The 16,991-nt window shown below is 41.3% G+C and overlaps 1 protein-coding gene across 1 annotated transcript in view; it reads left to right on the forward strand.

Moving 5' to 3' along the window:
- Nucleotides 1–16,991, forward strand: part of CPED1 (cadherin like and PC-esterase domain containing 1) — a 316,192-nt gene that overhangs the window by 54,158 nt on the left and 245,043 nt on the right. The window lies entirely within an intron of this gene.

The following is a 16,991-nucleotide window of genomic DNA, read 5'->3' on the forward strand; positions in this document are numbered from 1 at the left end:
GTTGACTTGGAATGCTGAGGTCTCCAGTTCAAAACCCTGGGCTTGCCTGGTCAAGGCACATATGGGAGTTGATGCTTCCTGCTACTCCCCTCTTCTCTCTCTCTCTCCCCCCCCCTCTCTCCTTCTCTCTTTCTCCAATAAAAATGAATAAATAAAATCTAAAATAAATAAATAAATAAATAAATAAAGTCCTCAAAAAAAATAAAATAAAAAAATAAAAATGACATATCAGATTAATTTTTTAATAGAGAGAAAGTTTTACTTGCACATTAACTTAAAATGTTTTTATTATGCTAAATGCTATTTTTACACTTAACATGTTTTTTGTAAATTTTTTTTTGTTTGCGAGAAAGACAGCTAGAGAGAGAAAGAGAGAGAGGGACAGATTAAGAAGCATCAGATTATAGTTGCTTCACTTCAGCTGTTCATTGATTGCTTCTCATATGTGACTTGACTGAGGGGCTCCGGCTGAGCCAGCAGCCCCTTGCTCAAGCCAGCAACCTTGAGTTCAAGCCAGTGACTTTTGGGTTCAAGGCAGCCTCTATAGGGTCATGTTGATGATCCCACACTCAAGCCAGCGACCCCATGCTCAAGCTGGATGAGCCTGCACTCAAGGCGGTGATCTTGAGGTTTCTAACCTGGGACCTCAGCGTCCCAGGTTGATGCTCTATTTACTGCGCCACCACTGGGCAGGCTTTGTAAATTTTTTATACTAAGAATTTGAATAAGCTGCTTGAAAACAAAGAAGATAAGACCATGAAATTTAAAAAAAGTTACAAAAGGACAATTTAAATTACAGAGTGTCACTTTACATTTATAGGACTAGCAATATCCAAAATTGATGAAATCACCTCTCATTGGTAGTTCTGGGAAAGAAAGCTCTAATACGTTGCTTGTGGGAATATGAAATATAGGTTTTCAGGGGGAAAACAATTTGAGAAAAATCTATAAAATTTAAAATACTTATGCTTTTTAAGCCAGCAATATTAATCTTGGGAATCAATTTGATAGAAGTTAAAGCATCAAAACATAAAATAGGCGTGTAAATCTTAAAATTTACTATGTCAATAAAGTAGAGAAAATGATCTTAAATAAGGGAAGTGAGATTATTATATAAAATTTGAGTAGTAAATAAAGAGGAAAAAAAAGCAAATTATGTTTCAAGCATCTCTGGAGAGGTAAAAATTTACTGTTATGAGAATAGAGGCCACTATGATTTTGCAGAATTCTGTTAAATTATGTGAGATAAAGTGTGCTTCCTAGATGTGTAGAAACAACACACTTTAACAGTATGATACATTTTAGTAGTAATTGGCTCGTGTTCACATTGACCTATACATTTTTCACATCTTGGATAACAGAATTATTAGCTTGAGGAGACACTTCTGATATCCCTGTAGCTTCTGGGGGCAGGGCCAATTTAAGGAAATTGCGAAGTGGATGTAACTTGTCTGAGGCAATAGCCCTGTTTACTCATTACCCAGGTCCCTCGTTTCCTAAGGCACCCACCTTAGGTCCCATAGAGTTTGGTGAGGCTGGCCAGGTGGTACCTACCACTTGGAGCTTGTTGCTACTCATGCATGAAAATTCACATTCTTTCATTATTAGTTTGAAGACAAGATATCATGTATTCTAGCAAATGTGTTTATAGTGCCAGTGAGGGAAGAATATGAAGCCCAGTTCTAAAAAACATGCATGGATTTCACTGAACCTATGATTGATTAGATCCTTGCTTTTCCTCAAAGCGAAACCACCAGTTAGTTATCATATCCTTCTCTAGTGGTAGGAAGGCCTTTCGGAGAAACTCAAGAAGGGAGCATCGAGTTCATGTGTTTTCTAAATTACTCTTATATCACTCCATTCAGAAGTCTTAAATAATAGGCTGCAAGATATATAGAAGTCATGTTTTGTTTCTTAAAAGTTCATCACCTTGACCTGGAATTTATCTGCCTGCATATACCTACCACTCACCTATTTCTTCATTCAACAAATACTGATATAAAATTTATCAAGGACTAGACACTGTTCTAAACACCTCACAAATATTAACTCATTTAATCCTCTTACCATCCCCCTGATATTAGTGTTATTATTACTGGGAGTTCTGAGTTTTATGCCCATAACTGCTCTTTGGACTGACCTTGAACAAGCTTATTAGATTACCCATTGCTTGGTTTGAAAATGGAAGATAAGACTGGCCCCACAAATATCTTACAGAAATATTTTGATTGGGTTAAATAAATCTCCAAAGATTATGAAAATAATGCTCTATGAGTAAGAGATGTTTAATCCTAAAATACTTGTGGCATTAAGTACTAAGCTATTGAGAGAGTTGACTCTTTTCCCTATGTTAGTGAATTATATTTTCTTAAGACTTAATTCTCATCTGTGCTGAATTAGTGTGAAATTATTCTTAGAATAAATTTTGAATCAGTGACTTCCACCTCCCTCTCTGATTGTTCAAAGTCCCTTGTGCATTATTTTACAATGTTAAATCAGACATGACTAGGTTTATTCATTGCACTTTAAAAAAGTCATGCAAAATGATTTTTAATAAAACAGGAAGAAGGAATAATTTTGGTTAAATGAAGTGTCACAATGCTTATTAAAAACCTCCTGTGCCATTCCGTGGAATTTGGTATAAGGAGTGTCTGTCAAAAACTCATGTCAAGAACTTAAGGAACAGTAGAATCCAATTTTAAACACCAACCTCATAACAAGGATTATGAGGAGGACATCCCAGCCAGGCATCAGGATATTGAATAGCCGACACTCAACATTTCAGTTTTATTTCACCCAAGAGCTAACCAGAGTGGGGGGTGGGGGTAGGAGAGAGCGTTGCAAAGGTGAGTGAGACTTTTCAAGGGACTGTAAAGCAGAAGTGTGTATCAGCACTTCTCAAACTCACATGTGCAAACAGGTAACCCAGGTTTCTGACAATTTCCAATTTGGTAAGGTCACAGCTGGAGGCTGAAATTATTCATCTCTAACAAGCTTTTCATGGTTAGAAATCTGAATCTAAAATCGATTGATTAAAATGTTGCAGATCTAAGAACTCTTTCTGAGGAGCAAGGATGTGCATGTTAAACTAGAATTTTAGATACAATAGAAACAGTATGAAGGGAAGAAACAATGTTCTGAGAGAACAGAAAAGGAAGCAACCATTTTTGACACTGCGGATCTAGGAAGGTGTCCCAAATAAAGACCTTGGCATGTAGCAATGATTTCTCAAGCAGACTTTGGAGGGAAGAGCATTGCGCAGCATGAGCTCATTCACGAGGCGCACAGCACTGTAAGGGCTTAGAATCTCAGGGACAACAAGGCGTCCATCCGTTTGACAGAAAAGGAAGGGGCTGCTTTGAGGGAAGGGAGACCTTGGTGGAACAGACGTGAAGGGCCTTGGCTGCTTTGCTAAGGAATCTGATCTGCGTGGTGCTGGAGATGACAAGAGCTGTGTTTTAAGAAGATGACTGTGGTGGTGAAGAGGATGATGAATTAAAGAAAAAGAATTAGAAGCAAGGAGACTAAATAGAAGTCTGCAGAGGTGGCAAAATCTTACATTGAGAGAATGTGACAGTGGTTCTCAAAGTGTGCGCCAGGGTGCACTGGTGCACCCTAGATTTCCAGGTGCACCCTATTATATTCCAGAGAAATATGTGCCTGTTGGGGACCAAAAAAACCAACAGGGTTTTTGGAGTTTAGATTTTTGGGGGACAGAGGTGTGGGGAATTGGCTGTAAACTGACAGTCTGCCCAACCCCCCACCTCACTTGCCTGATTAGGTTGCAAAAGGCTGTTAAGCTGTGGTGCTGGATTGTTTACACTACCCCCCATGTTCCCAGAAAAGACTGGAGGCAAGTTTCTTCTATCTTTTGTTTGGTGTAAAGTTAAGATGATATGTATAATGGGGGTTTTCTGCACTCAACACAATTAAGAGTAAAAAGGAGGAATTCTTCAATGTATTGACAAGGAAATGAGAGTTTGCCTTTCAAATATATGCCCAAACATTGAAGAAATCACTAGGACACATCAGGCTCATGTTTATCATAAACACAAGAATGAAAAAACTTAACACATTCGTGCTGGGACCTGCCAAATTTACTAAATCTTACTAAGAATGTATCTATATATATAAAAAGATAACCCTTTCATCATTTTTTAATTTTTAACCTCTCTTTTTTACAAATTCTGAAAAGCATAACTCAAAAAATGTAACATAAAAATATTTTTGGCCCTGGCCGGTTGGCTCAGTGGTAGAGCATCGGCCTGGTGTGCGGGAGTCCTGGGTTCAATTCCCGGTCAGGGCACACAGGAGAAGCGCCCATCTGCTTCTCCACCCCTCCCCCTCTCCTTCCTCTCTGTCTCTCTCTTCCCCTCCTGCGGCCAAGGCTCCATTGGAGCAAAGTTGGCCCAGACGCTGAGGATGGCTCTGTGGCCTCTGCCTCAGGCGCTAGAATGGCTCTGGTTGCAGCAGAGGGACGCCCCAGATGGGCAGAGCATCACCCCCTGGTGGGTGTGCTGGGTGGATCCCAGTCGGGTGCATGCGAGAGTCTGTCTGACTGCCTTCCCGTTTCCAACCTCAGAAAAATACAAAAAAAAAAAAAATTTAATGTCAGAATAAATTTAATTTTTTTTCATATTTATTTCATTTAATTACCATAAAAGCACACTTGGACTTTATATTTTTCTTTAATATCTGACTTAATTATTATAACTTATTTCTCAGAAATTTGTATATAGTGTACCTACAATTATTTGTAGAATTTTAAATGCATCCTGACTTCAAAAAGCTTGAGAACCACTGGAGTATGATAGGATTTTAAAAGGTCAAGAAATGTTAAATAAATTCTAATTTAGGATTTATGGAAATTAAGAATCAGTGGGAAGTAGAATGAGAGACAAGTACACTGAAAGAGGAGGCTATGTTTTGTAGCTTGAGAGAGAGGTCACACCTTTGATTGTAAGAGGATCAGATGGAGAGACGGGTTTATTGGCAGGAGATAATGGGTTCAGAGGCGTACTTGCTCAAGTAGAATGTAACTGGAAATACTCCTCTGAATCATAAGGTCAAGAAAGGAATCAGGGCAGTAAAACAAGAGCTCAAAGCAAAGGATTTAAATAAAACCACCACGGGAGTTGGCTTTAGGGAGAAATACTGCCAAATGTACCGAGAGGATACATGTATTAAACGGAGGGTGTCAAACTCCAAATTTGTTCTATTTTTTTTTTTTTTTTTTGTATTTTTCTGAAGCTGGAAACGGGGAGAGACAGTCAGACAGACTCCTGCATGCACCCGACAGGGATTCACCTGGCACGCCCACCAGGGGCGACGCTCTGCCCACCAGGGGGCGATGCTCTGCCCCTCTGGGGCGTCGCTCTGCCGTGACCAGAGCCACTCTAGCGCCTGGGGCAGAGGCCAAGGAGCCATCCCCAGCACCCGGGCCATCTTTGCTCCAATGGAGCCTCAGCTGCGGGAGGGGAAGAGAGAGACAGAGAGGAAGGAGGGGTAGGAGGTGGAGAAGCAAATGGGCGCTTCTCCTATGTGCCCTGGCTGGGAATCGAACCCGGGTCCCTCGCACACCAGGCCGACGCTCTGCCGCTGAGCCAACCAGCCAGGGCCTGTTCTATTTTTTAGTTCTCTGTATTTTAAATATCAGTTTAATTTTTATTAGCAGAAGAATACATTTTGCATAAGAAGCAATTCTTTTTCACTTACTGCATGGTGGTGCTGATGGGTTGTGTAATACATTCTTAGTATAAGACACTTGGGGAGACATGTAATTACTGTAAGAAAGTTTACCTCGAGCTGCAGCATATACTTAACTATCATCATCTTATTTCCTCTGTAGAATTTGTTTATTCTGATTTTTTTTAAACTGAAGTCCATACTTTATTCAGATTTTCTTAGTTTTTACTAAAGTTCTCTGTTCTGTCCCCAGATCCCATTCAGGATGTCACATTGCATTTAATCATTTTGTTTCCTTTGGCTTCTTGTGGCTATGTGACAGTTTCTCAGATTTTCTCTTTCTTTCTTTCTTTCTTTCTTTCTTTCTTTCTTTCTTTCTTTCTTTCTTTCTTTTTTAGTGAGAGATTGACAGACAGACAAGGATAAATAGGAAGGGAGAGATATGAGAAGCATCAACTCGTAGTTGCCACACCTTAGTTGTTCATTGATTGCTTTCTCATATATGCCTTGACTGGGGGGGCTCCAGCTGAGTCAGTGACCCCTGTCTCCAGCCAGCAACCTTGGGCTCAAGCCAGCAACCATGGGGTCATGTCTATGATTCTGTGCTCAAGCCGGCGACCCTGTGCTCAATCTGGTGAGCCCACGCACAAGCTGGCGACCTCTGGGTTTTGAATCTGGGTCCTCAGCATCTCAGGTTGATGCTCTATCCACTGCACCGCCACCTGGTCAGGCCTCATATTTTCTTTGTTTTTTGTGACCATGGCAGTGTTGAGAAGAACTGGTCAGGTAGTTTGATGTCCCTCAATTTGGTTTTGCCTGATATTTTACTCATGATTGGACCAGGGTTATGGTTTTGGGTAGTGAGACACAGAAGTTCTCATCACATCATATCAAGGGTATATACAGGGGTCCTCGTATTATGACACAGTTCCATTCCTATGACAGTGACATAACTCAAATTTTGGTGTAAGTCAAAACACAGCCTATCCTAAGTTACTTACCTATCCTAATACAGTTGTAAAATCATAATCTAGAACATAAAAACACAACTAAGTCACAGAAAAAGGACATAAATACACTGTACTGTACACTGTACTGTGTATTCTTCAGCTGTACACAACCAAGCTAGTTCACCCACATAGTCCAGAAGTACTACACTAGCAGCGTAAGCCGAAATATGACTCAATTTTTTAAAGTTTTTGTGGGAATGAGCATCTTAAACATGCAACATCATATGTGGAGACTGTTGTAGCCTGAGGACCCCCTGTACTGTCAATGTGACTTATTGCTGTTGATGTTAACCTTCATATACTGATTGTGAGCGTGCTTGCCAGTTGTTTACATTGTTTTACTTCTGCTTTCCACATATAAAATCATTTGTTTATATCAGAATGGACTCATGGAATTTTTTTTATACTTTGGATTATAATCCAGTATGATTTATTTTGTTGCTTGAATTGTTTCCAGTGTTGACCGTTGGCTCCTGTGTCCTTTTGGTGTACCTTCGTCATTGCTTTTGCTTGTTTACTTGTTATGAGCTCTTTCTTCCTTCCTGGCACTATGACTTTCTGGGCTCATCTTGTATGTTCCTTCCTCCAGCCTTCAATCAGCCATTTCTCCAAGGATCCCACATTCCTTTCACTGAACAAAAAAGTATTAGAAACCAGTATTTGGGCCCTAAATGGAGTCTAATTTTTAAATAGCTGCCGTGTCCATTTCTTTTAAATGGTAAGAATCCCAGACATCAGATACTTGGTAAAAATGAGGTAATGAGTGTTTTTTCCCAGATAGTAATCTTGAAAGCAGTAAAAGTTTAAACACATATACACACAACTACAATGAGTTATACTTCCATGGAAAACAACAGAAGGGGCATAAAAATCTTTCTAAAAGTCATTTAAAAAAATATGGAGAAAGAACTTTAGCAAGCCCTCTAAATTAAATACTTTCTTGAGTTTATTTCAGAAGAATAAACTCATCTATTTCCTTTCATGCTCTTCTTAATGGAAAATTTCTTCAAAGCAGTACTCTCTCCAACTTTTGCAAAAGTTTAAGCATAATTATGCTTTCTTGAGCTTTTTCATAGATTAGAAGAATTTCACAACCTCAAAACACTTCATAGAAAGCATCTCATTGACCTTTACAACCTCTCATAGGGAAGAAAGAAGGTAGACATTAAGACAGAAAAGCTTGATGCCTAGTGTGGAGTTAGAACATCAAGGGAGAGAATGGTTGAGAATTTCTCTGTGATAAGATACAAAGCTTTAATCATCAGCTCTTAAAGGATGAGAAGTCAGACGCATAAAATGCAAAAACCTATGACCAGTCTTTTAGAGTAAGGAACCAGATTTAATTAGATTTTGTGCCATGTTGGATAATTCATATGATTTTTATTCCAGTGAATTTTGAAATTTTAAATATTTAACCCAATAGATATCTGCTAAGTGTCTACTATAATCAGTGTTACATACAAGAAGGTAAATACCTTTTGTCCTTAAAAAAAAGCAATGAGGCCCTGGCCGGTTGGCTCAGTGGTAGAGCGTCGGCCTGGCATGCAGAAGTCCCGGGTTGGATTCCCGGCCAGGGAAAACAGGAGAAGCGCCCATCTGCTTCTCCACCCCTCCCCCTCTCCTTCCTCTCTGTCTCTCTCTTCCCCTCCCACAGCCAAGGCTCCATTGGAGCAAAGATGGCCCGGGCGCTGGGGATGGCTCCTTGGGCCTCTGCCCCAGGCGCTAGAGTGGCTCTGGTCGTGGCAGAGCGAAGCCCCGGAGAGGTGGAGCATCGCCCCCTGGTGTGCAGAGCGTCGCCCCCTGGTGGGCGTGACAGGTGGATCCCAGTCCGGCGCATGCGGGAGTCTGTCTGACTGTCTCTCCCGGTTTCCAGCTTCAGAAAAATACAAAAAAAAAAAAAAAAAAAAAAAAAGCAATGAGTAAAATTAACTATGGGTGTCCTGTTACTGTCCTATAGTTCCATAATTTTAAGAGAGCTGGTTCATGAAACTTTAAAGATTCAGAAAAAGATATGAATATTTGCAATGGCTAATTTATATCCAAGCAATGTAATAGTGGAATCAAAGATAAAACCTGATTTATTATCAATATGTTAATAACATATTCCTGACTGTAACACCATATTCTAGTCCTGGTAAAAGATGAATAGAGAGAGAGTAAGACTTTGTTATTCAATAAGAATCTTATAATCTAGTTGTGAAGAGAAAGGTATACAGATAGAACAAAAATATCCTTGTTATATTATAAAAAAATCTTATGTATTATTTAAAATGTAAACATAAAAATCTTCACTATTTCACATTAAAGGAAAACCAATTTTAGGAAATCACCCTAATTGTATCCTTATGAAATATAATCTAACACTGTGAGTAAGTAAATGGGTCTTGGGCTTTATAGTCATGTATCTTGGAAATCCATGGACAAGTTTATTTTTTGAGTCATACTTTATAAATCTTTTCTGCTTTAATCTAATGTGCATGTTCACAGAAAAGTTTCCATCAAGTAAAAAGCACTTGGAATGTACCAGTTTTTTTTATAATTATTTCCATGCAATGAATAGTTACCTTTGTTTTTCTTATGTTTCCTTCTCCTCCTTCATTTTTACTAAGAAAGAAAATATATCTTTATGTCTTTTTTTTTTCCAAAACATTTTTTCTCACTGTCTTTCATTTTTAATTTTTACAAAAGCTTTTCAAAGTATTGGCTTTTGATTTTTAATTGTTGGCCCGCTACTCACATTGAGTTATTTATTTATTTATGCATTTAACAAATGGATAGCAAGTGTTTCTTACCTTCCAGCCCCTGTTGTAGGTACTGAGAATACAGCAGTGAACAGAATGGACAGACTGGCCCCTGTGGAGCTCCCATTCAAGTGGGGAGAGACAGACAGCTAACAAATACACAAATATATAATCTGCCTGATGATGACGATTGCTATGAAGGAAAATAAAAGAGGAATAGACTTGATGCTCTGAGATTTTTATACAGTGTGCCAGAAAACTGAAGCTGTCATTTCTGGAGAACAAACAGCATTTATGTGAATGCTGCTATCAGAACTCTCTGTTGTTTTCTGGATTGAATTACCAATCCTGCAAAATTTATCAATGAGGGAGGTCATCTGAGAGCCAGGAAATGATTGTTTGTTTTACATGGCTGCTTGCCTCGGGAGGTTGGAAGGATTCTAAAGGCAGTCTCACTTCTTAGGACAGATGCTTGATTGAAACGAAAACAAGAACAAAAACCTTTAAAAATGTTTTCCTTATTTTTAACACTAAGATTTTTGCTGGTTTTTGAGAAATCTTAGAGAAAGATAGAAACAACAATCAGTGCTATTTCACATCTGAATGATAGACCTGGACCTTGACAGTTCCTTCTGATACCATCTAGGACTTTGTCATTGCTGACAGAGCCAACACTATGGAGATGTGACAGTGAGTGGTATTGTCAGCCATTTTCTTTCACAGTTTATGAAAGACACCTGTAGATTTTGTCATGTTTTTGTAATTATGAGATGGAGAATGGAACGTTCACTTCCTGTTTCCCTAGAACAATGCCCCTTGACCTCTCTCTTCAAGGACTTGACTAACTCAGTCTGGGCAATTGGTCCTGCTCTTGTTTCTTTGAGATAAAAATTATTTGAACTGTCAAAATAATATAAGCAACTTTTAAAGATTTATTTTCAAAAGTAGATGAAGGCCAAGTTAATATGAATAATTCTTTTTTTTTTTTTTTTTTTTTTTGTATTTTTCTGAAGCTGGAAACGAGGAGAGACAGTCAGACAGACTCCCGCATGCGCCCGACTGGGATTCACCCGGCACGCCCACCAGGGGCAACGCTCTGCCCACCAGGGGGCGATGCTCTGCCCCTCCGGGGTGTCGCTCTGCCGCGACCAGAGCCACTCTAGCGCCTGGGGCAGAGGCCAAGGAGCCATCCCCAGGACCCGGGCCATCTTTGCTCCAATGGAGCCTTGGCTGCGGGAGGGGAAGAGAGAGACAGAGAGGAAGGAGGGGGTGGGGGTGGAGAAGCAAATGGGCGCTTCTCCTATGTGCCCTGGCCGGGAATCGAACCCTGGTCCCCCGCACGTCAGGCCGACGCTCTACCGCTGAGCCAACTGGCCAGGGCCTGAATAATTCTTGAGTATATGAGAAGTTGAATACTATCTCTTTTACATATGAACCTTACTTCAGTTACCAGTGGTATTGCTAATAACATTTTGTGGTACACTATTGCTGGGTGAGAGTCTAGGAATACCTGAGTTGTCCCTGTTACAATAATTTTTTTCCTCTAAGTTCTCAAAGGAAATAGATGCTCTGGGCAATAGTTGGAAAAACAGCAAAGCTAAATAGTTCCTTTTTGACTCAGTTTCCTTTCTTACAAAGTATGTGTAACAATTGTTTCTACCCCATAGTGTTGCTAGAAGTTCTGCATAAGTTAATATATAAGACATCAAAAGCTAAGTTTCTCTATTGCATCCTTGTCCTTTGAAAAAATTATAATGTGATGTGTAAGGTATTTTTCCCCACCGAGGAAGAAGGAAGGGCGGAAGTGTGGAATAATAAAACCTTTATTTAGTACAGTGCATCCCATCAGACGATGTTCCCTGGTCCCCAGGGACAGAGGCCAGGGAAATCACATGGGTTGACCCGCGTGGGACATATTTAAAGGGTCCCCTCTAGGGTGGTCGAGTTAATATGACGTGGTGAAATCTCACTGGCTGGCAGACAGTCGCTCTTTTCCCAAGGACTCCTGGGAAGTTTCTTTTGGTGCACATGGGTGTGGGCGGTTCCAGCCAAAGTTCCCATCTGGTTCCTCAAGTGACTTTCCCTCATTGCTGACCACCTTACATTCCGACCTTTTGTGTTAATTAGGGGCGCCGCTTATTTGTCTGGCTACTTCCTGCTGATTAGGGGCGCCGTGGGGAGGAGAGATTGGAAGGTGGTGGCTTTGAGGGGAGTTGTGAGGGACATCTGTTTGTGAGTTGAGAAACTTCACGGATGCAGTCCTGTAAGTATTTTTTTAAAAAAGAAGAGTAATAGGGGGATTTGCAGGGTCTAGCCTTTTGGTGAGTTGGAGATGGGTAGGGCCCAGTGGTTCCAAACTGCCAGCGATCCTGCATGAGGGTAAGCTTGAGGTGAGAGACATGGTTAGAAATGAGGGTAGCATTGATTATGGGGGAGTCCTTGGTATTGAGAAATTGTAGGAGTAAGTGGGAAGATGCTGTCAGCTAGATTGTGGCTCCGAGACTGTATAGAATGTCTCTACCCAGAAGGGGTACAGGGCATGATGGCATGACTAAGAACGAGTGTGAAAAGGGGATTCCATCCAAACTGCATGTCAGGGTGGCGTGCGAAGAGGAAAAGCAGGGGTCCCATCCATTCCCATCGCTGAGACCTGTGAGGGAATTTAGAGGTCTAGAGTGTGGTGGCAAAACAGAGAAGGTAGCTCCCGTGTTCACAAGAAATGAGATGGACTTACCTGTTCCTGCAACATTACCCTGGGTTCAGCGTGGGTGAGGATGATGGGGGTCTCCAAGTCCAGGCTGTGTCAGTCGTCCATGATGTTTAGGAGTTCTAGTGGTGGGCCCGCCTGGCTGGCTTGTCATCCATGTAGAGGCGCTGAGGAAAAGCCTGTTGCCTAAAGGAGCAATAGCTCTGCCAGTGACTGGGCTGCTTGCAGTCAGGGCAGGGTTTAGTGGGTAGCTGTGGGCAGGGACACTGTCAGGCACAGTGGTCCTGCTTGCCCCACTTAAAGCAAACTCCTGGTGGGGATTTTTTTTGCGGCCCGGACTTGGGTCGGGCACCTCCTGCTCCTTGCCTCTGTTGCTCTGCCAGCCTCAGGGCTGCCACAAGAGCCTGGGTTTGGAGAGTTACCTTCTGCTGCATGCAGGCCTGGTGAGTAGCCTCGGCCTGTTTTTTACTAGCTGCGACCATTGAAAACTCTAAATGCCATGTTCACAAGTCCTGGATAGGAGTTTGGGGGTTGAGAATAAGAGGACGAGGATTTCTAGGGAGCCTGGCATCCAGATCCAGCCAGAAACACTAGAGCCAGAGGCAGGACAGACAGTGGAGGAGGGAGGGGCCCCTGGCCAGCAGGGGAGGAGAAAGAGAGATTGGTATTTGCAGATGAATGAGATATAAAATCCTGCGAAGGGAGGGGAGGAGGCTTTTGGAGGGAAGAGATTCAAGTGAAAGAGGTCCACAGAGGGATGAGAGAGGGGTCCCGAGAGAGGGGTGCTCCCGGGGGTCAGGCAGGAGGGGGAGAGAGTTGGGGGTTGGGTAAAGGAGGAAAGATTAGTAGTGGAGGGTTTAGGTGAGGTTTCTCTGGCCAAAAAAGGCCTGTGCCATGTAGCAGGTGGCACAGAGATTAGGACGGGAGCGCAAATAACTAGAAGCCCTAAATGTAAGGGATCTCCAACCAGTTCCCAGTTCTTTTGGCAATAAATTGGTGAGGGTGTTAAAACTGAAAGTCCCTTCAGGAGCCTACCTGGTCCAGTGGGTTCTGTGGCCTGGCCACAGTGGAAAAGAAAAACAGTTTCTTCTTCTTTAGGGAGGGAGAGATTTCAGATAAGGCAACTCCAGGAGTGTTTTGGATTAGGTTTAGATTCCTGTGCCCCCCTGGCTGCCCTCAGTCCTTGGAGTGGTCAGAGACGATCACTGGTATCCCACAACTCAAGCTCTGGCCACCAGATGGATAGGTAAAGTGGATGTGCTCGGGACATCTCCACAGGCACACACGCACTCGGAATGGAAAGAGATCCCTGACGCAGCTGTGGTTTCGGACAGGGAGTCTCGGTGGAAAGAACTGAGGGGAGGCTGGAGGCAGGGGACTTACCGCACCGTGCGCCAAAGTGGGTGGAATGTCGGAGATCCTGGTTCTTTCTCAGAGGGGAAGGAGAGAGAGGAGCAGTCCTTGCAGACTTCTGACTCCTCCTGGGTTTCAACACCAAATGTAAGGTATTTTTCCCCACCAAGGAAGAAGAAAGGGCATAGGCACAAAGTGTGGAATAATAAAACCTTTATTTAGTACAGCGCATCCCACCCAACGATGTTCCCTGGTCCCAGGGGACAGAGGCCAGGGAAGTCGCATGGGGTGATCCATGTGGGGCACATTTAAAGGGTCCCGTCTAGGATGGTCGAGTTAATATGATGTGGTGAAATCTCACTGGCTGTCAGACAGTCGCTCTTTCCCCAAGGACTCCTGGGAAGTTTCTTTTGGCGCGCATGGATGTGGGCGGTTCCAGCCAAAGTTCCCATCTGGTTCCTCACGTGACCTTCTCCCATTGCTGACCACCTTACACGATGGTCTCAAATGTGGCCTCTAGAGTGAGACTTCCTGTATTCAAATTCTCTTCCCACCACTAACTAGTTGGCTGACCTAAGTTACTTAATCTTTCTGATCTGCTTTGCCTGTTTTTCCCCAAATTTAAATCTGACTTCTTAGCTCTTACACTCTAATGTCTGCCTTCTGGGGGCAAAAGAAACACAAAGTAGGATGAACACTAGGAATGTTGTCCAATGCTTACAAAGAGTGTGTCCTAGCCCACTTATAACTATTACAGCAGCCCTGAGACAGACTGAATGTAGAAAAGAGTCCAAAACAAGCGTATGAATGAGAAAATGATGAGGCTGACCAGTCTTGGAGTGGGTCCTGGGCCACTTTAAGAATCCATCTCTGAAGAAAGGAGACATAAATGGAAAGGTGGTCATGGGCCACTTGGGTTTTTTTCTAGGCTACTGTGAGAACAACCCTAAGAAGTCACACTTCAACCCTTTCTAACTTTAACACAGCCAACAAAATGTCTTTACAATTGAGGTAACCTTACTCAACCTTACAGGAAGACATAGCTAAATCTAGACATCAGAAGGTATATATCAGACTTCCTTTTAAGACTAACTAACCAAATACCAATCTGCCTAAGGGCATCTCATCAAAATCAATTTACATAATAAACAGTATAATTCATTAAAAGCTGAAACATGGAGCACCAGCTTGCTGTATGAGCAGTTGCTGGGAGACTGACATGCTAGTATGTTACACCAGCTGCAGCACTTTTTCTGCTACTAGAGGCAGAGCCCAGGCAAGGCCAGGACAAGGCAGGGCCAGGATGGGTCAGCCGGAGAACATGCAAGAAGCTGCACTTAGCTCCAGCTAGTGGCTGCCGTGTAGGGTATAGATCAGGTGTTATTTGAGCTTCCTGGTTTTCAAATGAAGGCTGAAATCTGGATTTTTATGTGAATTGGGATGACATTCACATTTTCTCAAATACTTAAAATAAAAACCAAAAATGAAACAAACACCGTGCAGGCCAAATGCAGCCCACATGTGGGCTTGACTCTCGCTGTGCGCCTGCAGTCTGCCATCTCGCTGTGTGTCCTGGGCTCCTGCGTGCCCAGTCTATGCTTTCAGCTACGTGAGCATATCGTAAAGCTCCACCCCTGACAGGAATTTGTAGTGTTGCTGAGGCACAAATTTGTATCCCAAAAGTTCCAAGGTTGACTTCTGAATGTGATTTACTTAGCGAGTGAACAAGCTTTGTTTTCTGCTGAGTTTCTACAATTCATTGTGACTCTGGGGTTTTTTAAAATCAAGTTTGAATATACTATATCACTCATGAAACAGAGCCTTTACTTTAAAAAGGGTCTGGGCGTCTCGGGAGAGGCAGTTGATGGCTAATGTTGGAGAAAGAAATGAACAGAAAGTGAAAAGGTCTACTAAATATTTAACTGGAAAATAGTTTGAGGTAGAATTTAATGAGGGAAACAATAGGAATTGGAGGGATAAACATAAGAATTTTAAGTGGAAATAGTCAGTATTTTCCAGACCCTAGTAGCAAGAATTAGGTGAGAAGTATAAAGAGATGACTTGAAAATTTCAGTTCTAATTTACATCATTTTACAGAGAAATTTACATGCTATAGAGTATTTTTTAAATATTAATTTTGAATTTTAAATATTAAATATTTTTGAGAGATGTTTGGAAACCCTAATGAATGTCAAAAAAAAAGAACAGTGTGATGCTTTATAATATATCTTAAATTCTTTTTAATGTTTAGATCCCTCAAATATGTTGCTAAAGGCAGTGACTGGTCTTTCTATTTTTATTTATTTTTGCTATTTTATATTTCTAGCACAAAGTTCTTGCTCATAAAAGGTTTGTGATAAATTGAATGCTTTGAATTATTTAAAGGTATCTTCTGGTTTTAAACATTTATGGCTATTTTTTTTTTCCTGTCCAATACAGAAATTATGTACATGTCCCAGGCAGTGAAAGGGGTCATGCCTCAGACTTGGAGGAGTATAAAAAATGTACTCTATTTCTAATACCCAAACAATACAGTCCATAATTTGAAAATCTTGTCTTTGCATATCCTTATCTTCTTAAAATATTTGTTGAGTATATTATGACAGGAGGTTTCTTCTAAGGTTATAGTGTTTCCTGGGCTAGAAATAATATTGCATGAAACACTCTGTATGTTTTTCCTTTTGAATTCGTATCAAAAGGCTTTGGCTGAAAATTCCAGGTGCACATTTAAAATAAAGTATTGGAATCATCAGAGTATTTGGATTGTACCCTTCAAACCTAAGGCTGGACGGCAATTACATAGAGAGATTTCTTCCACCCCACCCCCAACATCGCCTGCACCATTTCTCCTGGTCCCTCTGAACTATTGCTCGACCTTCCAGCAATTTGGGATACAACAGCAAACAGAGAAGTTCTAGGACAAGAGTTCAGATGTTAACTCGAGTTCAGTTGCCTGGATCCTTTTGTTTGTCAGAGAAGTTTCTCTTCTAGCAACAGAACAATTACAGACAGAGAAAGCAATCTCCCAGAAACACAGAGCTTATCCAATGGTAAAAACCTTGATTACTGAAGAGTGAAACTTCATTCCTAATTGTCACAGTTCACTCTTCTTTATCAATCTATCCCCCCACCAAACTCCCCAAAGAAGCCCTTCTTTGAAAGTGTTATGATCTCAAGTGAGAAATTCTTCTGGAAAATTTTGTGAAGATAGGATTTGGAGACATTGATTATTTTCTGCCTTTTAGAAACCAATACCTTCTTGTGACTTGTGAGGTCGGCAAAAATAGTTATTTGAAGGAATGTTATCTTACCAGTAGTCAACAAAGACCATGTATACAGAAACTGCTTAATTTTTTTTAAACTGGATTTTCATCCCAAATAAGGAAAGTTTCTCAAGTAATATCAATTCCTTTTATACATAACTTTTCTGGTTATTTTTGAGATACCTATTTGTGTATCTTCTCTGAAGTATTAAATATGTTTAAAGCACCAATA

This window comes from Saccopteryx leptura, chromosome 2 (genome assembly GCF_036850995.1).
Source record: "Saccopteryx leptura isolate mSacLep1 chromosome 2, mSacLep1_pri_phased_curated, whole genome shotgun sequence".
Taxonomy (NCBI): Eukaryota; Metazoa; Chordata; class Mammalia; order Chiroptera; family Emballonuridae; genus Saccopteryx; species Saccopteryx leptura.